This window comes from Acomys minous, assembly GCF_964271855.1.
Source record: "Acomys minous genome assembly, chromosome: 2".
NCBI classification, from domain to species: Eukaryota; Metazoa; Chordata; class Mammalia; order Rodentia; family Muridae; genus Acomys; species Acomys minous.
The window spans coordinates 31,009,231-31,032,985 of NC_140484.1; positions in this window are offsets into that span (position 1 = coordinate 31,009,231).

Consider the following 23,755-nt stretch of genomic DNA (forward strand, 5'->3'; position numbering starts at 1 on the left):
TATTATGTGTAATCCACATACATTAAGAAAAACATTTTTTAAAACCTGCTTATAGTCGTCACTTGAACCAAACCCTGCAACTATTTCTACACCCGCCCCGCCCCCAATCAAAGTTATGAGCAAAAGCTGTTTATCCTGTGGGATCAGCTTAACTAGGATACAGACTGGCAAAAGACTCAGTTGGAGAGGTAGGTTGATAGCAGAGCGCTAGAGGAAAATGAGAACATTGTAGCAGAATTTTGCCTTATACACACAGGTGTCAGTCCTAGGACTGAAGGAGGCCAGCACCGGAAGATTGCAAGTTTGAGGCCAACCTAGGTCACCTTGCAAGACTCTTTCTCTTAAAATTAAGAATATTAAATTACATGGGACTCACATGAAAAAAAAAATACTGTGTTGATAAACACAGATACAAGACTATGGGCGCTTGTTTTTGAGACAGTGTTTCGCGTAGCCCAGGCTGGCCTCTAACTCACTATGTAGCCAAGGATGACCCCAAACTCCTGATTCTTCCACTGCCCCCCCCAACCTCCCAGGTGCTGAGGTTAACACTTGTGTGCCACCATGGCACCTATAAGGCTAGGCTTTGAAATGTCAAAAATAAGTAATAAAATTTGGCAGAATAATAAGGATATAGTCATTTATCACTTGAAAATAATACATGGCACACGTCCACTCCAGTGACACGTGAAAGAATTGTGACACCCTCATCGTGTTAAAATTTCCTCCTGTACCTACCTTTCCAAGTGCATGCTCTTTGCCCAGCTAGCTGAGGTCCTTACGTGCTTGGGGTCGGGGTGGGGGTGATCAGAATTTGCTACAGAAGAATCCTAAACAGGTCACCATATATGCATGACAGAAAACAGTTATTATTAGCGAGGACACGCACGTCCCTTTGCTATCCCTCCACTAGTTATCAAAAGCCTAAACTAGAAGGTCTGTGCCACAGCGTTCTCAGCGTGTCCCAGCAAGAGAGTGAGATATGGGGGATGAGAAGTAAAACTCACCACAAATGACCCAGTAGGAAGAAGAGAGGTGGGGGGGGGGGAAGTGGAGGACGGTGGGTGGGCGGGGGGGGGGGTAGGGATAGCGGCTTTGTCCGGGAAGTGGCTGTGTGTTAGAGAAAAAAGTGACCCACGCTGTACGATGCTCCCTACCTCGGAAGCTGCCTGTCAGCTACTCCTTCCAGTCCCAAGTGTACTCATCAGCTCACACGCAGAAGGCAGGGTGCCGAGAACAGCTCGGAGACTTCATTTCCTGTTCTCGAACAGCTATCCTGTTCTCGAAGCCCACGCGGTGGTCTGAGAGTGTCTACAGATTCATAGCAGGACAGGACGAGGCAGAGTCTGGGAAATGTGTGCGCACTGCCTCGGTGCAGACGCTTTGAGCTCCGTACCCAGCACAGCTTGAGGTGAATCCCTGAGTCCTAACCAGGAGACCAACAGTACAAAACACATCGGCTCAACTGAGGTCTCTCAGCCCTTCTACAAGGCAAGTCTGGCAGAGCCACAGGGAATGACCAAACGGATGTGAGGCTCCTTATAAACCCAAACATATTTTCATTTGTCGGGTTTTTTGTTTGTTTGTTTTGTCATACTTAAGCTTAACTGAAGTAGCTTTTACGTAGCACAAGATGACCTCAAACTCCCTAAAGATGACCTTGAATCCTGCTCCTTCCGCCTGCTCCGCCCAAGGGCTGGGATTACAGGTGTGTACCGCCACACCTGGCTTGTTAACTTCTCAGTCTCTTTTTATGCTCCAACCTGTCTTGGTCTCATCTACTTGTTAAAAGAGACTGGGATACCTGCCCTACACAATTCCCCTCATTCAAAGTTGCTTCTGCACGGTGACGGCCTGCTTGATTCTCTGTTGTCCTCCGTGTTTTCTATAAGCCACTTAGAGGGTTGATATCCAGCAATCTGCACGTCAACAAGGGAACTCTAATGTCAGCTGGTTCACCTGCGATGCGTTTCCCCCAGGGATTTTCTCATTCGTTTGAACATCTTTGGTGGTGATTGAGACCATTAGGTTGAACTCAGCCTGATTTTTATCATTTCTTCTTTGTGCGTGATACCAAGGATTTTACATGTGGATTTTTTTTCTTCTTTCTTTCTTTCTTTCTTTCTTTCTTTCTTTCTTTCTTCCTTTCTTTCGGCACAATCTCACTGTGTGCTGCAACTGGACTCCAATTAGCAATCCTCACACCTCAGTGAATGCTGGGATTACGGTCATGTGCTCCCTCACTTGGATTTTCATTCATTCTGAATTTACTTCCTGGACTCAACTATTTGGTCAGCCTGAAGCTGATTTCCTACAGAAATGGTGGACAGGTTGGTTTTTCTCAATAATGAGTGGGTGCACCAGCAGCTTGTATAGGGACTGCTGGGTGCTTTTTCAATGTACCATTGCGAGCCTGTAGATTTAATGTGTTATGGGTAGATGGATGTGCTCCCCTCACATGCTCATGTTGCTCCACATTTCGCCAAAAGGAGCCCCTTTGTTTTACTTCCCAAGTCTTACACAAGCACTTGCTTGCAAATATACTCTCAGTGACAGGGCTCATTCTGGCCAGGCTGTCTTTGTTTCCTGATTTATTTATTTATTTATTTATTTATTTCCCCCCAGCAGAAAAGGGCCTCTTGTCTCTCCATTCACAGTGCTGGAACCACAGATAGACATTGCCATGCCTGGCTTTTTTATGCAGCTCTTGGGAACTTGAACTCAGGTCCTGAAGTTTGTGCAGCCAGCACTTTAGCCACTGAGCCAGCCCCCGCTGTGCCCAGAGTTTGTATTTTATTAAGCCGCATTAGCTCCAGCAACATGGAGCTTGCTGGACTTGCTGAAACTTGATTTCCTGGTGGTTCCTGTGGCCTCAAGACCTACGCCATTAGGGGATGCACCAAGTGTTCCTTTAGGAGTCGTTTGACATCACCCATCTATATAATTATACTCTCGGTTCGACACACCCTTAGAATCAGAATTTTGTATTTGCTTTTAAAGTTTAAAGTTTTGAGGGGGGTGGTGGTGGTGTAGAGATGGCTCAGCGGTTAAGAGCACTGGCTGCTCTGCTCTTTCAAAGGACCAAGGTTCAATTCCCAGCACCCACATAGCAGCTCACAACCATCTCTGCCAGGGGCTCTGACTCCCTCACACATGCAGGCAAAACACCAATGTACATTAAAAAAAAAAAAAACCAAACACCAAAAATAAATTCATTAAAAAAAAATAAATTTTAAAACACTAAGAATGTAACATTTATATAATTCCTGATTGTGTCATGGTTCTTCTTGCTATAGGTAGTTTATTGTATATATGTGTAATAATATAAATGTATATGTAAAATAAAATAAGTTTAAAATTCATTTCTAAAAACCAATAAACACTTAAAACATGTATTTATTTATCTATTTATTTTGCAAGGGAGTGGGGTGGTACATGCATGCCACAGTGTACATGAGGACGTCAGGGTCTGTGGGAATCTCCTCCTTCCACTGTGTGGGACCTGGGATGGAGCTCTCGTAGTCAGGCTTGGTTACCCAGCCTTTTAAGTTACATAAAACAAACAACCAAACCAACAAATAAAACAACCCTTCACGTGGCTCAATCAAAACTCTTGGGAGGACATAGTCAGAGAATTGTCTTTTATCTTTTTTTCTGAGTCCTTCCCTCCCACAGCAGGCAACGATTAGTTCAGTTTGGACAAGCGTGCGGTTTGTCCTCTTACTCTGTCATAGAAAATACAAACAAACACTGCCATTCACACAACCCCCTTCCGCTTATTCTGCACAGGTGGCATTTCATGGGCCCCACCCTGCACTTGCTTTTCTTAGGAGAACAATACAGCTTAGTGCTCACTCTTAGCGAAGAATTCTTCCTCATTCCTCCTGCTTAACACTGCTCTGTCTCTTTCTCTGTTCCCTCCCAGGACTGCGGAATCCAACCGTGTGTGGCTGCCCCTGAGGGTTATTTAACACTCTCCCTGGTGATGGACATTTGTGGCTTCTGTCCAGCACTCTGCTCTTATGAACCATATCACAAGGAGCAGCATTCACCACCCCAGTCAGTGCTGCTGTGGCACAAATGCTTACCAGCGAGCTCTCTGGAGGAAAGAAAGGAAGGAAGGAAGGATCAGAGAGAGCAAAACTGGTCCTGCCATGTATGTAGCCTCTGCTGAACTGCCCATTAGTTGCTCTCTCTGTGGCCAGTCTCAAATCAGCAGCATTGAGTGAGGGAATGAGGGGTCAGGAAGACTGTCCAGTCTCAGGCTTTTATTTAGCCATTTCCGGAAAAGACGGGGCAAATGGGAAGAATCTTAAGCGCATGCGAACCGTAGACAATACAGAGATAATCAAGGGTAGTTAGTTAGTTTTAAGTCTTTGTTAACATTTTAAAAGTATAATTTATCTAATTAAAGTTTATATAATTTTATTTTACTTAGGGGTGTGTGTGTGTGTATGTATGTGTGTGTGTGTTTGAGTGCATGTGGAAGCCCCACCCCCACCCCAACCCCCACCCCTACCCCACCCCCATCCCACCACCCACCTGCACCCCACCCCTGTGCATACGTGCATATGTGTCTACATACTGGAGGCCAGAGGTCCATGTCAGATGTCATCCTCACTTTACACCTTGGTTGGTTGGTTGGTTGAGACAGATTCTCTCGCAGACCCTGAGGCTCACTCACTTACTTTGGCTAGGTGGCCTGACCAGCAAGCCCCTGTCTCAGCTTCCTCAGTAATGGATCTACAAATGTGTGCCATCATGCCTAGCTTACTTGGCTCTTGGGACTTGGTTTAAGCCAATTCATTTTATCCGTACCTGCTTCAATAACTGGACAGGCAGTTCTTTTTTGCCTAGGTTAGCTAGCACCGGCATCATTTGAACACTGCGAATACACAGGTTCCGTCTTTCTCTGAGGAGAAGAAGTTTGAAGGCAGGCAGCCTGGGGTCTGCATGGAAGCTTTCTGTCTGCATGCCCGGCTCTTTATTTCTGCTCTACAACTGAGGTGAGCAGCCTTGTGGTTCGAAGTGGTACCAGACACCATGCCCATAAGCCATAAAGCAGGAATGGAGAAGTGGGAACTGGCTGCAGAGCCCAGGTAAGCTTGCTGACTCTCACGCTATTTCCTGGAGCCCCATTCAGCATTCTGCTTGTACTTGAGGAGACACCACCACGACGAGGTCAGGCTTACCTGTAAGAATAGGTGAGAGGCGGTGCCAACTGTGCATGTCTCCTCACATAAAACCAGGCTTGCATTTGTTCATTTTAGCTTACTAACCATGGAAAAATTATATTGGATGGAAGCTTCTAGACTGTGTCCTTCATTGTAAATCTTTCAAGTTCGCCCCTCCAAAGATCTGTTCCTGGTCACACACAGTTCTCTGACTCACAGCACTGATGCTCCAGGGAGGGTCCTGCACGCAATATCACGTAAAGTTCCTCATGCCATTATATGTTGCTGTTTCATGCACATGCTAGGCTTCCACATCCTAACTCCCTTGTATTTATGCACACACATAAAATACAGCACAAGATCTGTGTTTCACATTCTTACTTGCTTCTTCTATAGCTTAAAAGTGAATTGTGGAAAAGCAAACTGAGGTCGGTGACAGCACAGTGTTGCTGGGGAAAGTGAAGGAATAAGGCACAGGAAAGACTAAACACCATGACATGTTCTACTGCTCACTTCTCTTCCTCTCTCTCTTCTTTTATCTTCCTCTCATCCCTCTCGTCTTCCTTCCTCTGCGCGTATGTAAGGAGGAAGCTGAGGAAGGTAGGATGGAAAGGTGTCTCTGGGCTGCGTCAATGACATGTGCACATTACTGAATGTTTTCTGCGGTTGAAGGTGGCGACGGTATCTTGTTGGGGGTTGGACTACCTGTTCTAGGCCCACGGCCAGAATGACCCTCCATGCACAGCCACTTTTCCTACTTACTACAAACATGTAGAAATCCTTTCTCTCCTTGGATCTGACTTCTTTCAATCCATACTATATATGTGTAATTTATCCATGCTATTTTTATGCGTCAAGGGTTTCCATTATATAAATAGGCTGCAATTTGTTTCTCCTTATGTGGTTGACATACCTTTGAGACTATTTTGTGGAATCGGCCAACTATTGTAATTAGGTCTGCCCAAACAGTCTTACACATGGCTTCGTTGTACATATGTGTTGGGTATATGGCTACCTGCAGAAGCACTGAGCCATGGGACATATGTACATATGTTCACTTCCAGACAGCTTTCCAAAGGGACTGTGCTCATCAACATCCAGAGCTCCCTGGCTGTATATCCATCAGTGCTTTTATGTCCCGATGGTGCTCTGGGGCACTTCTTATAAACCCTTGTTTGAGAATGGAGGACCTCACTCGAGTTCACTGAGCTGTGGGGCGTGTATCATTATTGGCTGACAGCTGTGTACTAAAGCCCTCTGTGACATTTACACAGAGGATGGTTCCGGTACCTCAGGCAGCCCCTGTGCTGACTCACATGTGGTGGTGGCGAGGATGGCATCGGCTGTGATGGGCATGGGTGTGGTGATGGTGTAATAGATCTTGATGAACGTTGGTGGCTTCTGCTGCTCCGTTCCCCACGCTCTTTGGCAGAAAAACTGAGACATTTGTAGCAGAATTGTTCCCCCCCACCCTCACCCCATGGCATCCTCACTCCTTTAAATACCTTCTCAAGAGAATTTTGGAGAACAAAACAAAACAAACCCTCCCACACACAAACTTGAAGCCATCAGTCTGTTTCCTCCGGGACCTGACCACGTTTTGTATTCTCAGATTTTAGATTAGCTGGGGTGGGGGTGGGGTGGGAGTGTCTCAGGAGATGGGGCCATTAGTAAACCACCTTTGTAAACAGGTGAGAACCTGAGTTCCGGCCCCTGGCACTCATGTAAGATGCTGGCCATGGTGCCATGTACTTGTAATCCAAACGCTGGGGAGGCAGAGACGTGAGGATCTCCGGGACCCCTTGGCCAGCTAGTCTCATTGGTTAGCTCCAAGTCAAATGAGGAGCCCTGTCTCAAAGGCGGTGGATGGTATTCCAGAGGATGACTCCAGAGGTGGTCCTCTATCCTCCACATGAATGCACACATGTGGACATACAAATGTGCATACACATCCTCACACACACACACTCGTGCATACATAAAACATACATGTATAAAAAACTTAGCTGGGATGTTGTAGTAGGGAAAGGATGGTATCTCGTGGTGATTTTAATGTCCATTTCCCAAGAGCTCACGAGGCTGAGCTTGGGCCCACACACCCTAACTAGCCGTCCTAGCTGACTGCCACCTTTCTTTCAATCCAGCTTATTCTTTTCTTCCTGTGACATGGTTCCTTTATTACATCTTTGTATTTGCAACCCCCTTTCTTCCCCTGGCTTGCCCTTTTCTGTTCTAATGATTTCTACAGATTTTCCAGATTAAAATTTGTAAATATTTTCCAATTTAAATTTGGAGAGCCAAGGATTTTGCTTAAGAAATACTTGCCTACTACAAAGACATGAATATATTATATGCCTTGTTCCAGAAGCTTTATTTTCTTTCTCTGATTTTGGTTTAAAAACCATTTTACTCGATGGGGAAATACAATGAATCTAGCAGCAATTTAAGAAAAAAATGGACAAATATCATAGCTAGGTGTGGGGGCCTGTTCCTGGGCACTCAGTTTTCTTTCATTGATATATTTCTGTGGCTCTCTCAAATCCCACTCAAAACTGTTATTATAAGTTAATTATTATGGTGAGGCAATGGTGGCTCACACTTTTGAACACAGGAGGCAGAGGCAGGAGGATGTCTGAGTTTGAAACCAGCCTGGTCTACAGAGTGAGTTCTAAGATAGCCAGGGCTACATAAAGAAACTCTGTATCAAAAAATAAAAAATAAAAATAAAAATAAAAAACGAAACCTAAAATACTACTACTACTAACAACAACAACAACAACAAGTCAATTATTACAGCTTATGAGCTTGGATATTGCAAATCTATTCCCTAAAACTGTCCTACTTAGTGACAACCTTCTGAACGTCCACATTTGCTCTAAACAACTTTCAAATGTACATAGAAAAACTTTCTATGGTTTCACTTGAGAATGACTTGAATCCGTAGGTGAACTTGGCAGGGAAACGACATCGTTACGCTATTCCGGGTGTGTGGGTTTTGTTTTCTAATATACTAGCCTAGTGTCTTTCTTTATTCAGATTTTCCTTAGTTGTAAAAATAATATTTTGTGGTTTCTGTGTAGAGGTTTTTGTACCTCTCTTCTTAGGATGTTTTTCTCCTGATATTTAATGTGCTTTGATGTTTTGATGCATTTCAATGCAAATAGTATATTTAAAAAATAAGACTTATTTTATATGTAGGGTGTTTTGGCTACATGTATGTATGTATATGAACTATGTACATGCTTGGTGCCTGTAGAGATACCTAGAGCTGGAATTATGGGTGATTGTGAGACACAGCGTGGGTGCTAGGGATTGAACCCAGGTTCTACAAGAACAGTTAGTGCTCTCACCCACTGAGCCATCCCTCCAGCTGTAAGACAAAATACACCTTTTCCTCCCCAAGCTGCTTTGGCCATGGTGTTTCATCACAGCAAGAGAGATCCTTCTTCAGACACGCTGCAAACATTATATCTATGTTCTAATATTACATAATTTTATTTTCTCATTATGGGCTTTGCCTGGTTTTAAAATCAGAGAAATTATGATCTCCTCAAATAACTAGGTGTTTCCCCCTTCATTTTCTAGGAAAAAAATGTGTACAAGACCTGTATCATTTTCTTAAATATTTGGCAGTATTCATCAATGAAATCGTACAGACATTGAGTTTCTTTGTGAGAGGCTCTTTACTATGAATTTATTTATTTGTTTGATACAATATAGAGGAATATTAATTCATAACATGGCTGCTCTGGCAAGAAATCACATCCAAAGACCTTCTAGGCCTATGCCATCCAGCTGGAATACAAACACACCTTTAATCCAAGAGACAGAGACAAGCAGATCTGAGTTCAGGGGAAGCCTGGTATAGAGCAAGTTTTAGGTTAAAAAAAAAAAAAAAGCTTAGGTGATAATACATTCCTTTAATGCCAAACAATGAAGGTAACGTTAGTTTGTAGGAGGAACCACCCATTTGAAAGTGATGTCTAATTGAGTGTTGGAAAACTCTCTAGAGAAGAGACAGGAAAGGGAAACTACTTGAGGGGCAGAGGAGAGAGAAGGGGGAAAGAGGAGGGAAGGAGGGAGGGACAGAGGGAGAGGAAAAAAGGAGAGAAGGGGAGAGGAGGCAGTTTTACTGGGAGAGTTTTACAGAGAGAGGTTGAATGAGAGAACAGGCTAGACACAGGTGACCCCAGAACGAGCCAGAGAATGAGGAGCCAGGAGATTAGAGCAGATTGCTCGAGTTAGTTTGAGGCCAAGCAGAGCAACTCAGAGGACAAGAGAAAAGCCAGATTGAATAGGTCAGCTGGGAGAGGAGTTTGAGTCAGAACAGCTGAGTTGAACCAGCCAGCCCAGAGCTCAGAAAGAAGAAAGGCTGAGCTTATTACACAGTAAGTCTCAGAGGCTGAAAACATTCTAGGCCTAGAATGTCAGTTTGCATGAAGGCTAGAAGCTTCCAGGACTACGCCTAGGTTAGCAGACAGAGGCAGTAAGCATCCGGGACAACAATTGAAAGAGGCAAATGAAAGTTGTTTTGTTTGTTTGTTTGTTCCTGTTTTATAATACAGGGTCTTAATGTGTATCCCAGGGTGGCCTTGAAGTTACTCCACAGCCCAAACTTGCCTCCACCTCACAATCATCCTACCTTAGCCTTCCGACCACTGGGATTATAGAAAGGCACCACCACGTGTGGCACTAAATTTAATTCCTTTATTTGGTATTGATCATTCAAGCTTTCTGTTTTTTCTTGAATCAATTTTTGTAATTTATATACTAATGGATTTATTAATTTCAGCCAATCTGTCAACCTGGTATAAAGCCGTTCATAAGACCCCCTAATGTACCTAATGTCTTCTAAGCCCACAATGAGGATTTCTTTTCCCCTCCCAGTATGGTGTGGATGTTGGTGTCATCATTGTTAGCTTTGAGAGCATCAGGAACACTAACCTGACTCATCTTTTCTCCTAAGGGCCAGAAGCTGTCCAGGAGGACTCATCTTGGAAGCTGATGCTAAGGCATTCCTAGGTTTGAGACTTTTCTCTGGTGCATAATACTGCTATTATAACCCGGGGCATGTCCTACCACTTGGATAAGCTTCAGTTTCCTTGCCTGAAAAGTGAAGAAAACATCTTACATCACAATGTTACTGTAAGAGTTAAGTAATTCAAAGTGAAATTGCTTCATCAACTATAACAAATTGTATAAACATAGCCCCGTTCATGTTTGGTTTCCGCGCTTGTGGATACCCTGCAGGAAGAAAACATGTCTTTTTTATATTTCTATGATATGTAACACAGTTCCCAGACATATTTTGGTTTAATAAATATTTGTTTGAATTCAATCAAAGTGTTATACATCAGCACATACAATTCCCACACACTGACTCCGAAGTAAATATGTACTTGCCCAAACCATTGATGAACTCTGGATTAATCAAGATCAGACTGTTCATTTGTATTACCATCATTTATACACAAATTCATGTGGTATTGTATGTAAATTTCATGCCGTCTTATAGGAGTAGCCTTTTCTCATACAACTAGAAAAATATGTCTAACGACCTGGAATGGATGGGGAGTCCCAAAGTCCTGTCTCATCTGGGAAGCTGAGGGAAAAGCGTACAGACTCTGGCAATCCAATAGTTAGGGTGTGCAAAATTTGTAGACAGTTTCTTCAGTGATCTGCACTGGAGTTTGCCAACTCTAACCAAGTGGCCACACCCATTTGACCTGATACAAATCTGTCTGTTCAGGGGAATTAAGCACTACAGGTGACAGGCTTGGACGTCATCTTTACACCCTCCCTGGCCTTTCCTTGTCCGTGCATGCATATCTCCCACATCTGGTTTAAATTCAAATGTGAGGTTCATTCAGGTTTGATCAGTGTTTCTCCTGGCCTTGGTATTTGGCTTAGAACCTTCCTAAGCCTTTGCCACCTGTACGCACTTTGGTTGTGTGCGTTCCCTAAGACTATCTTTCAGCTCCTTTTCTTTTATTTAAATAAGCACATCTTAGGATACACAATGCTACTATCAAAAATCAGAAGCCAACACCACCCTTCAAGATCACAGTAAAAATAAAAAAAGCAATGACAATGGAATAACTTGACTAAATGCCACACAGAGGCTGTTCCCTACTCAGGAGGCAGAGGCAGAGGGCTGCTCCCTTTATTTCAGTGAAAAGCAGTTAGAAATGTGTTAAAGCTTGTAGAAGCCAAACTGTTCTTAATGGAACCAAACTCCCAAAGAAATGGGAACCTGGTTGACCTCTTCCCTATGTGATTTCATGTTGCTTTAAGCCTTGTCCCATATCACACAAAAGGATCTCTTGGGCCTCGCTTTGAGATATGCTAGGTCATGTCCCGGCCTCTTTCATCTTGCAACATCTACAGTGTTCTGTTTTCCTCCTCCAAGCATTTATACCTTACCCCGCAGCTCTCTCTCACACAGTGTCCTTGAGTTACAAATGACTCCTTTTTACCTACTGATAGCCATCTCTCTATGCTGACTGTCACTGTAAGGGGGGAAACATGGGAACTTTATGTAGACACAGTAATAGGAAAACTGAAAAGCAGGAAGTGGTTGGTGACTGAGACTCAGACAAAAGCCATGCAGCCTTCCTGCCCAACAGCATTCCCAAGCATGTTTTTTTTCCCCTCCAGTTTCTAGCACTTTCCCTTTACTTGCATTAAGTAGGCACATTCTCCTAAAGTGCCTGAAATAAGGGCCAATCCAGCACTCTTGAAGAAAGAAGTCCTGTTGATCTGTCCTGTCTCTTTAAAGAGGCACAGGCAGAGCAGGGCAGGGCAGTTAAGGAAGGTTGTCACTGAGACAATTTGAATTTGGTCTGTAGATTTCATAAGGGTATTTGGAAAAATGCCAGTTGCATAACATTAATAGTTTATCAGTGATTATGTAGAAAAATGTCCTTATTTTTATGAAGTACATACTAACATATTTAAAGTGAAAAAAATTTTTGGTCTGTATCTTACTACCAAATGGTTTAGAATAAAAACAGGCAGGTAGATCATGACTGGTAAGTAAGGAGAGACTATTGAAAGAGGATTTGTAAAGAATTAACATTTCCATTTGGGTAAAGAATACATGCTAATTTTTACACAGTTCTTAACCTTCTTATTTTTCCTCCTTCCTTACCTATTCTTTTTCTTCCTCCTCTTCCTCTTCTTACACTGTAGCCTAGGCTGCTCTTAAACTCTCAGTAATTATCCTGCCTCAGTCTCCTGTGTACTGAGCCAACACTCTTGGCTCTAGTCTTGTATTTTCTTCAATTCTGTAAATTCTTAAAATACTATGTTCTAAAAATCTGCCCTACCCTATAAATACAGAGGCATTCATTAGGATATTTTTGCAGCCTTAGTTCACTCTAGACCCACATTTCCTAAGACGTTTTCAAGAGCGAGGGTGCTGTGGTCTAAATGTGTTTCCCAAAGTCCACCATGTGTTAGAAATTTGATTCTTTTGGGGTTTTTTTGTTTGTTTGTTTGTTTTTGTTCTTGTTTGTTTTTAGCCAGGGTGCCACTAAGGAGCTTTGCTTGCCCCGGAACTCACTTTATAGACCAGGCTGGCCTCCAACTCACTGAGACCTGGCTGCCTCTGCCTCATGAGTGCAGGGATTAAAGGTGTGCACCACCCTGTCCAGCAAAAGCATAATCACTGAAGCAAGAGTATTAAAGGCTGGTACCTTGTAAAATGTGCTTAGGTCGCAAGGGTTTGCTTCCAGGAGTTGATTAATGCTGGTATTAAAAGAAAGACACCCCTGCCTCCTCTGTTCTCACTGTACTTTCTGTCATACATTAGAGCAAGGAGTCTTTTAATGGATACTTTATTGGACTTCCCTGTCTCCAAAACTATAAGAAATAAAAAAAAATTCTTCATAAATCACCTCGATAATGGTAAAGCCATAGAGCTATCTTAATTGACAGCTGTACTGGCTGATCTTGGTAATCAACCTGACTATACATGTAAGCCATGAAAACCCAAGATGCTGGGCCTTTCCATGAGGAGAAATTTTCTTAACCAGATTCTTCAGTCCAGGAAGATCCATCCTAATTCTGGGTGATGCCTCCTGATGGCAGCACAGGTCAGAGGACATGGAAGATAGAAGCTTTGCCTTTTTTGCCTGCTTGCCCTCACTCTCACTAGCAAGTTCATCTATCCTGCTGCTGAGGCAACCCTTCATCACCAGCATTAGAATGTACTTACTGGGATTTCAATGTAGACTGAAGACCAGCAGCTGTCCAGGAATCCTCCAGGACTCAAGCACTAGATTGGAACTACAGAGACATCCAGCCTCATGGATGTCTAACTAACTACTGGATTCTCAGTTTTTCCATCCTGAGGCAGTCATTGTTGGACTATCAGTTTAAGAAATCCCATGTATATGTGTGTATATATATATATATATTCAGTCAGTCCTGTTTCTCTAGAGAATGATGACTAATACAACAGTACTCTAAGACTGCACAGAGAAGCAAATGATTCCTTAAAGACAAATAAGATGCTATACCATAAAAGAAGGTGAACCGCAGTGAGTTTGTGGACAGCCTGCCAAAGCTACACAGAGAAACCCTGTTTTGAAAAACTTTTGAAAATAAAATAAATACAGGCTTCTGGCCAGATAGAAATCCACACTGAAATAAATTATCAAGCACTTGAGCAAGGCAGTGCAGTATGTTACAGATGCCTCACAAATCAGGCATTTAGGACAAACTGGAGTCACCGTAGTATTCGAGTCCTCTCTCAGTTGGGAGCTGACTGTCTTTAATACTATCCATCTGTACCCCTCCCAAAACACACCTTTCAATGGAGTCACTCCAAAGGCTGGGGCCAACAAAAAGTAAGTTGGCATCCACCAAAAGAGAGCTTTTGAGAAAATATGCTGACTCAACGAAGAACTAAAACATCAGCAGAGCATCTTGCTTTATTGCGGAAGATTCTAGGTGCCTGAATGGTAGAAGTTCAAAGAGTTCTGTTGTAAGGGCCGTGTTCAACCAAGACGTGGCTCTAGTGTCTCTGAAGTCCTGTGACCAGAATGTCACTTTAAGTGCAAGAACCATGGACAGCACCCAGGTTTGCACCAAGTCTTATCCTCAGAAGCAGGATGAAAGCTTCCCAATAAATAGTGTGTGGAAACTACTAATGCTGTAGACAGGTGAAATAAGTCTTCCCCCAGAGGTTACATGTGATTCTCCCCCAAGGCTATGGGGAGCTGAAACACAAATGTAAGTGTTTAACTCTGAGCCTGAGTCCACGTCTGTTTGCCCCCTCTGTTTCCCAGCACATTGGGATGGCATGTGAGAGAAGAGAAAGAGACAAATGGCAGGGACAGAAGGAAAGCATGGCTGTTTTCTCCTTCCAGGCCTGTGCATCGTCTTACCATGGCACATACAGCTCCGTCTCTCATCTGAGGACCTAGATTTCCCATCTGCCGGGAGCTTGTTCTGACTCCTCTAGCAATTATTTTAGCTTACTTTCTAGTGTTGTGGTAAAAAAAAAAAAAATGACCAAAAGCAACTTAGAGGGCAAAGGGCTTATTTGGCTTACAGGATGTAATCTATCATCTAGTGAATCCAAAAAGAAACTCAAGGCAGAAACCTGGAGGCAGGAACAGAAGCAGAGAACATGGCTTGCTTCCCTTGGCTTGCTCAAACTGCTTTCTCATTTTTTAAAATCAGTTTTGTTAGTTTTATTTATTTTTAATTAATTGAATCACTTCACATCCCACTCATAGTCCCCTCCCTCCGCTCCTCTGGGTCCTAATCTTCTTCCCTCTTCCCCCATCCATCATTCCCTCCTTCTAAAAAAAGGGGGGGACTCCCCCAACCCACCCCAGCACATCAAGTCACATCAGGACTGAGCACATCCTCTTCCACAGTGGCCTAGCAAGGCAGCCCCACCAGGGAGAAGTGATCAAAAAGCAGGCAACAGAGTCCATGTCAGAGACAGCCTCCCTGCTCCCCTGTGTTTGGGTGAAACGTTCTGTAGACATCTGTTAGGTCCATTTGATTCATGATGTTTGTTAGTTTCATTATTTCTCTGTTTAGTTTCTGTCTCAATGATCTGTCCATTGGTGAGAGTGGTGTGCTGAAATCACTCACTATTCACATTTGGGGTTCGATGTGTGACTTAAGCTTTAGTGGTGTCTGTTTTATGAAGGGGGGTGTCCTTGCATTTGTTGCATAGATGTTCAGAATTAAAACATCATTTGGTGGATTTTTTTCCTTTGATGAATATGAAGTGTTGTACTTCCCCAACTCTTTTGATTCATTTTGATTGAAAGTCTATTTTATTAGATACTAGAGTGGCTACTCCAGCTTGCTTCTTGGATCCCTTTGCTTGGAAAAAACTTTACCCAGCCCTTTATTCTGAGATAATGTCTATCTTTTTTTTGCTGAGGTGTGTTTCTTGTATGCAGCAGAATGACGGATCTTGTTTTTAACCATGCATTCTGTTAGCCTGTCTTTTTATTGGGGAATTGAGTCCATTGGTGTTAAGAGATATTAATGACCAATGATTGTTAATTCCTGTTATTTTGATGTTGGCTGTGGTAGCATATATGTAAATAATGTGTATGTACTTTGTTTCTTTTGGCTTTACTGATGTGGGGTTATTTATTTCCTGTCCTTTCCTGGGTGTAGTTAGCCTCCTTGGTTGGAGTTTTCCTTCCGGCATCTTCTGTAGGGCTAGATTTGTGGATAGATATTATTTTAAATTGTTTTTTGTTATGGAATAGTTTGTTTTCTCCATCTATAGTGATTGAGAGTTTTTATGGGTATAGCAGTCAGAGATGACACCTGGGGTCTCTTAGTGCCTGTAAGATATCTGCTCAGGCCCTTCTGGCTTGTAGAGTCTTTGTTGAGAAGTCAGGTATAATTCCAATAGCTGTGCCTTTATATGTAACTTGGCCTTTTCCCCTTGTATCTTTTAATATTCTTTCTTTGTTCTGTACATTTAGTGTTTGTGTTTATTATTGTATGGTGGGAGGATTTTCTTTTTGGGTCCAATCTATTTGGTTTTCTGTAAGTTTCTTGTATGTTTATATGTATCTCTTTCTTTAGGTTGGGGAACATTTTCTTCTGATTATGTTGAAAATATTTTTTTGGGGCCTTGGAGCTTGGAGTCTTCTCCTTCTTCTATTCTTATTACTCTTGGGTTTGGTATTTTCATAGTGTCCCAGACTTCTTGGATGTTTTGTGTCAGGAGCTTTTTAGATTTAACATTTTCTTTGACTGATTATCAATTTCTTCAGTCATATCTTCTACACCTGAGATTCTCTCTTCCATCTCCTGTATTCTGTTAGGGATGCTTGTGTCTGTACTTCCTGTTCTCTTTCTTAGGTTTTCAATTTCCGTGATTGCCTCGGATTGTGTTTTCTTCATTGTTTATATTTCCGTTGTCAAGTCTTGGGCAGCTTTATTCATTTCCTCCACTTGTTTAATTGTATTATCCTCTATTATATTAAGGCATTTGATTGAATTTTCTTGTATTTCTTTAAGGGATCTATTCATATCCTCTTTTAATCCCTCTATCATCTTTATAAGGTGAGATTTAATGTCTTCTTTTAATTCAGCTGTGTCAGGGTATCCAGGGCTTGCTGTAGTAGGAGAGCAAGGTTCTGGTCAGTCGTGTCATCTTGCCCTGGCTCTTATTGGTTGCATTCTTACATTGCCTTTTAGCCACCTGTTTGTCCCTGGTGTTGCCTGGATGGTCCTGATGCTGACAGGGCTTCTTGGGAAGGCAGGCAGAGCCTTGGGCCTGAGAGTGGGGCTCAGGGACTAAAAGGCTGTTCACTTTGCTGGCTGGGTGTTCCCGAGGACCTTCAGGCCTATAAGTTCCTCTGCTAGCTGTGTCCCAGGTAGTTAGGAGAATGTCTGGTCAGTCTCTAACCTGGATGTTCCTGGGGACCTGCAGACCTGGATGATCCTGGGACCCACAGGCCTCTTCCAGAGGGAAGGTCTGAGTGCTGCCCATGTGGGCTAGGGACTGGACCCAGCTCCCTTGGGAGAGCAGCCACTGATCTTTACCTCTGACCCATCTCTCCAGCCCCCGGTTCTACTTTTAAAACTTCCAAGACAGACTCTGGTTAACCTTGGTGCAGGCCAAGTATTCATCTTTAGATCTTTAGATGAAACAGTTATGGTCTTGGGAAGGGGCCACCTGATAACTCAGAGACAGACCCATCAACAGTGCAGGATCTCCAAAGGTCATGTGAGGACATGGGCATTGCCAAGTATACACGTGTGAATGGAGAAGGAGGACAGTCCTTGAACAGACTCGAAGCCATTCCCATAGCTGTGTGTGGGAGGGGAAATAGTCGATCCTCTCTTTACTGGGCCCATTACTTTACCTTTAGTTGTAAGGTTAGCTAGGAAGTGCATCGCTATCAGAATTAGATTAAGTACGGGAATGTGGTCGGTGAACTGTGTGCATGCTCTGGCTTCTGCATGGGGCAATGAGTTGCCGTGAGAAGCGTAGAGGCTCCTGGCACAGCTCCACGACGGCAGTCCACACGTGCGTGGCCCCTCTCCGGCTCCACGTTCTGTGCACTGGGCTTGGTGCTCCACGAAGAAGCGGCAGGCATGGGTGTGAAAACAAGCAGAGCTGGCTGTCTTGGCTAGAGCAGGAACACCGTGGGCTCCTCCCACACACTAAGCCTGTCGTTCAGAGTCGCTACAAAGCCTGCTCCTGATGTTCTTCAAAACACAGCAGACATCATCCCAGGAGGAGCTCAAAAGCAACAACAGCCCAACGAGGCTCAAAAGCAAAATAAGAAATTATTGCCGAGGAGGGAGAGGAAAGAGGCAAATAAAAAGCCTCCTGCGATTTTCTTTTTTCTTCTGATACCTCCACGCTGTGGGGATTTGTCCTTATTCCCTCTTTCTGGTTCTGGCAAAGCATATTTCATCTAAAATGTCTTTAAATAAAAAGAGAGCTTAAATCTCCTCAGCCTCGAATGAGCCAAATGACTCACAGGCTGCTCATTACTTCTTTGATACAAATGAGTCCCATTTGAAGAAAAGCCTGAGGGAATTTTGCTCCTACCTACACAGAACTGAGAATCCTTAGGAACCACAGGACCAGCGTGCCTGGAGTTGGAGATGCCCTATCTTATGATACTGTGAGAGAATGTCCAGTGAGTCTCAGGGCACACTTATGCCATTCTTTGCCACTCCTCAATACTTTTCGGATATACTCATATTTTAAAATTAACTTACAAAATCATATATAATCTATCATGTACAACATATTTTGAATTAACTTATAAAATTGTCTGGATTTGTCTTGTACAATATATTTTGAAAGTATGTGTACATCATGGGATGGCTACATCTAACAAATGCCTCCGAGGTGACATTTTTGGATGAGAACTCTAGATGTCCACTCTTCTTGGCATTTTTAGGGCTACAAGATATTGTAACTAAGCGTAGTCGCAATGTCACAGATATCCTGATCTAAACGGTAGTCCTTCCTCTTCTCCCTCCTCCTCTTGCACTAGCTTTACCTTCTAACTGGCCACACAAATTAAGATGCTGAAGGTTTGGAGCCTCAGGCATACACTGAGGCTTCTTATTTGTGTTTACTTTATAATCATGCCTGCTTGTATCTGAGCCTTCTATAATCCTGAGATAAGGATATGTCCCCATGATGTTTCTCTTTTTTTAAAAAATAAGTTCTTATACAAGGGATACATTTTACATTACGGTGCTTTAGAGCAATTTGTTGCTATGTCTCACTACACCATGTGGCATGGTGGTCCAGTGTTCCCTTCCGGCCCCTGGCAATGGAAGAGGCAGTTATATGCACTAGAAGGTACTATGTACCCCTATCCTCCCCAGCACTTTGTAATTGAGCAGAGTTATATCATCAGCTTCAGTGAACAAACTATAATGAAGATGGCATGGAACTGTTGAGTAGATGTGGACTCTCTGGTCCATGTATTGGCTGATCCTAGGTCCCCAATACATCAAATGCAGGAGGTGGCTCTATAGCTCTCAGCAATCTCTGACATTACAGGACCAAAGGCATCATTAGCTGTTTTGAGCTATGAAATTAGGGATTTGGTTTGTTGCTGCAACACAACATCTCGTGTCTAGACCCAAGTGTCTAGTGTCCTCAAAATTATTTTCCCATTGATATGTTTAGAGAGAGGGGCTATTTGTTTCTGCAACTAAGAAATCCCAAGTGTGTACAGCATTGTCACTGGCTTCCTTGTTCTCTGTATCCTCTGCCCACTCCAATCTAACCTTCCGAATTCTGCTGGTGCGACCTTTGCCCAACACACGATGGGTCATTTGCTCCTTCATTATTCGTGGACACGAACTTGAGTCTTTCCTCATCCTTTATCTTCTCCATCACCCCTGCTCCAGAAGCCCATAGTTCTCTGTTTGTCCAGAACAGTCTATGCTCTGTGCTCTGAGGATCCGGTCATCCTACTCCTTCTGTGAGAAAAGTTACTTACTTCCTTATTTCACTGACGCACCTCAAAAGCTGGCTGAGTTCTTCTTCAGTTTTTTAAGTGCCTTGTTAGTCTGTTTAAAGCTGTTTGCACACATTTCATTTGGTTTTAGCTTTTGTCTGCTTGGTTGTGTTTTCTATAAAGCTGTTTGAGAGAGAAGAATAATGAAGTTGGATTAGCCTTTGGACTCCTCAGCCTTAACATCAGTAGCCTAGAGCCTTTTCTGGGGTTAACAGCATTAAAGTTTTCCTGTTGACTGCAGCTTCTATGTAACCTCATGGCTACAAATGTCATTAATCCTTCTGGTATGTGGTATAGGTTCTGGTCAATACACAGAGGCAGCTGAGGTATAAAGCAAAGAGAGAAACTGGGCAAAATGTCTGTTTATACCCCTGTTCCCACACATATTCACTTAACAGTGATGAGCCTCATTTTCCTCCACAGTTTAGGGCTGATCATATTTGACTCCCAGAGCATTAGGTACAGGGCATTGTGGGTGTCAAGGTCAGAAACATCACATTCCTTTCCTTTACCAATTCAGGTATCAGGGAAGCTGAACTCTCGGTGTGAGTTACTGGAAGATTATATCTTGGTAAAAATAGAATTTTATGTGTTGCAGGCTTTGTAAAAAAAAAAAACAAGATATAATGTTTATATATTTATAAGAAGAATTGGTGAGATGGCTCAGAAGGTAATGGCACCTGCTATGAAAACACGATGACCCGTGTTCAATCCCTGGTACCCAAAATAAAGAAGCTGAAGGCAGTGGCCCACACCTGTAATTACAGAACTCCGGTGGAGAGACAGGAAGTGGAGACAGAAGGACTGCTCAGAAGCTCATGGGGCAGCTAGCATGGAGAATTAGGAACATTAGAAAGAAAGAAAAAGGTGCATGGCAAGAGCAGACTTCCACACACATACTGTTGCACAAGTGTGCCTACATGGATGTGAGTGCGCGCGCGCACACACACATACACACACACACACACACACACACACACAAGCAGAGAGAGAGAGAAAGAGACAGAGACAGAGACAGAGAGAGACAGAGACAGAGAGACAGAGACAGAGACAGAGACAGAGACAGAGACAGAGACAGAGAGAATAAATTTAAACAATGGACTGTCTGCTCCCCCCATCAGCCAGCTGCATCTTCTCATGCAGTGCCAGCTTCATCCCTGAGACATGAAGTTTGGCGTAAATACACTTGGTAGTACTGGGTCTCCAGTCATGAGGGACGCACATGCCTTCAACTCAGCCAAAGTGGATATTGTTTCCATCAAGTTTCCCTTCACTGACCTCAAGCACACGTTATACACACATGTTTCAGTATGATTCTACTCATAGAAAGTTCTACCACACACAGTTAAGGCCGAGAACAGGAAAACTTGTCATCAGCGGGAAAGCTATCTCCATCTTGCAGGGGTGAGATCCTGCCAACATCAAATGGGGTGCTGCTGACACTAAGTGTGCGGTGGCGCCCACTGCTCTTGAATCACCATCTCTGCCCCTTCTGCCGATGCCCCATGTTTGTAATGGGTGTGAACCACAAGAAGTAGGACTACTGAAGCAAAATTGGTAGCCATGCCTCCTGCATCACCCTTAGGCCCCTGGTCAGCATCATCCGTGACAACTCAGGCATCGTGGAGAGACTCATGGGCATAGTCTATACCATGACCACCACCCAGAGGACTGCAGAGAACCAACACTTCTAGGGAACTATGATGCATTGGCCATGGGATGGCCTAGAACATCTCCAAATCCACTGGTGTTTCCAAGGCTGTGAGCAAAGTCATCCTAGAGCTGACTTTGACAGGGACAGGAAGCTCATTGGCATGACCTCTCATGTTCCTACCCCTAACATGCAGTGGATCTGACCTGCCTTCTACAGAAAGCTGACAAATACGGTGATAACAAGACGGTGGGGAAGCAGGCATCACCAGGCTCCTTTAAATGGCATCCTGAGCGGCACCAAATTTCAAAAGAAATTACTTCTTCCAGAGGACTCATTATAGCTCTATATTTATTTAGATGTCCAATGTGTTAAAAGAGTCTTTACATCTTTTCTTTATACTTTTAAATTTCAAAAATCTTGATCTTCACCTGAAAGTGGATGTTTTTCCTAAGACAGAATTTTCTCTGTCCTTGGCTATCCTGGACTCGTTTTGTAGATCAGGCTGGCCTCGAACACACAGATATCTGCCTATCTCTGCCTCTTTGAGTGTGCCACCACATCCGTCTTGAAGTGGAAATTAAACCACAAAGTCCTGAACCCGGTCTGTGAATCCTAAGCCTTTGGGTAGTTCTAGCTCTAGCGGTTGTCAACACATCTTTTTGCCTTGCAGGCATGAATGGCTGCGGAATACACAGCTCAGCTGTGTGAGTTTATTGGGAATGTATCTGACCCTAGGTTTTTCAATCTCAAGCAAACAGTACAAGGAAACCATCCCTGCCCAATGTGCACATGGGCTTAGCAGGGAGGGAGTTTAGATCTGCAGCTGATGAAGTTGTCCCAAGAGACAAGCAGACTTAGGTTGAAACAGGAAACAAGGACTCATGTGAGACCTCTGGGGAATTGACTGTAGTGTCGTTAACAGGGGAAGTGAGGATTCACTGGACAGAACGCAGAAGAAATGAGCAGTAAAAAATAATGCAAGAAGTATCCAGGAAAGGACCCTTGCATGAAACAGGCAGGTCTCAAGATGAACAGGCACAAGGGATGAGCTCGTGCAGGACAGCTGCTTTCTAAAATCAATAGAAGGTGGAAAGACCCAGGTCTCCTGCAGGCATGCTCTCCATCCCATCATCTATGGCATTGAAAACTCCATCTCTTCCCTGGATCAGCAATACATAGGGTCAAAGACAAATCTGTAAGAGTGAGGTTCAGGCGAGACGCAATCGCTTCTCACCAAGAAACACTATGAAGAACGTTAGCCAAGGATGTGGTTGGAATTGACCTCAACTGTGTGAGCCTCTCAGTTCTACCAGGGAAACAGAACAGGATGCAGGAGACAGTCTGAGACTACAACAAAGGGCAATCTGGGTGGTGGTGCTGTGGTAGAGATTGCTCAGCAACTACTTCCTGGCAGGAACAAGACCCAAACCATCTTAAAAGAAACAGAAGGGATACAAGACGGCTCAGTGAGTAAAGGCTCTGCCCACCATGCCCAATAACCTGAGTTTGATCTTTGAGACCCACATGGCAGAAGGAGAGAACTGACTTGCTGAAACATGTCCTCTGACCTCCACGTATGTACGACCTGTGACACACCGGTGTGTCCCCTCCCTCTTACACACATACAAAAACTAAAAGGTAATAACTTATTCATATGGAGAAATACAAAAGTTATGACATGGAGGTTTGTTGCAGGTCTAGGGTACATTGTGACCAAGAAGCCAGGGGGTCAAGGTGAGCATCAGTGAGCATTAGCACATTCAGAGCAGTGGGACCCTAAGCCAAAGTCCAGACAAGGTAAGACGTGAGGCAAGAGGGAAGCTAGAATCATGGCATATCTTTGACACCACAATAAGGAATTCGAATGTTTCTTTGTTGTCTTAGTCTGTTTGGGCTCTATAAGAAACTTAGAGTGAATAATTTATAAGCAACAAAAATTCGTTTCTCATAGTTCTTGGGGGCAAGGAATTCCAGGGTCAAGGTGCTAATAGATTGGGTTGGTCACACCTCTAGCTGTATCACCACATGGTGGAAGAGGGGTAGGGAAGTTCCTTTGGCCCCTTGTATGAAGACAAGCATAGTCTCACTCATAGTCTATAGTCCACATAATGTAGTCACTTTCCCAAGGGCCTGGCTACATAGACCAGTGACTTTGATTACACGGAATTATAGGAGTTTGGCTTTAACAAACTGTGTGAGACTTGGCAGGCCAGAGCCCAAAGCTTATCTGTACTGTTTGTTCAAAGAAAGTATGGACTGAATTGTAACTGAGATAACGATGCTAAGGAGGCCAGGTGGAAAGGCAACGGGGAAAATAAGCCCAGCATGTGATTACACACCTCCTATCATGGGGAGCACATGGGTGTTACTTTGGTGTCTTTATTGCTCTGATAGGCATAGTCATTATAATGCTTTTGTGAATTAAGTCAGTGGCA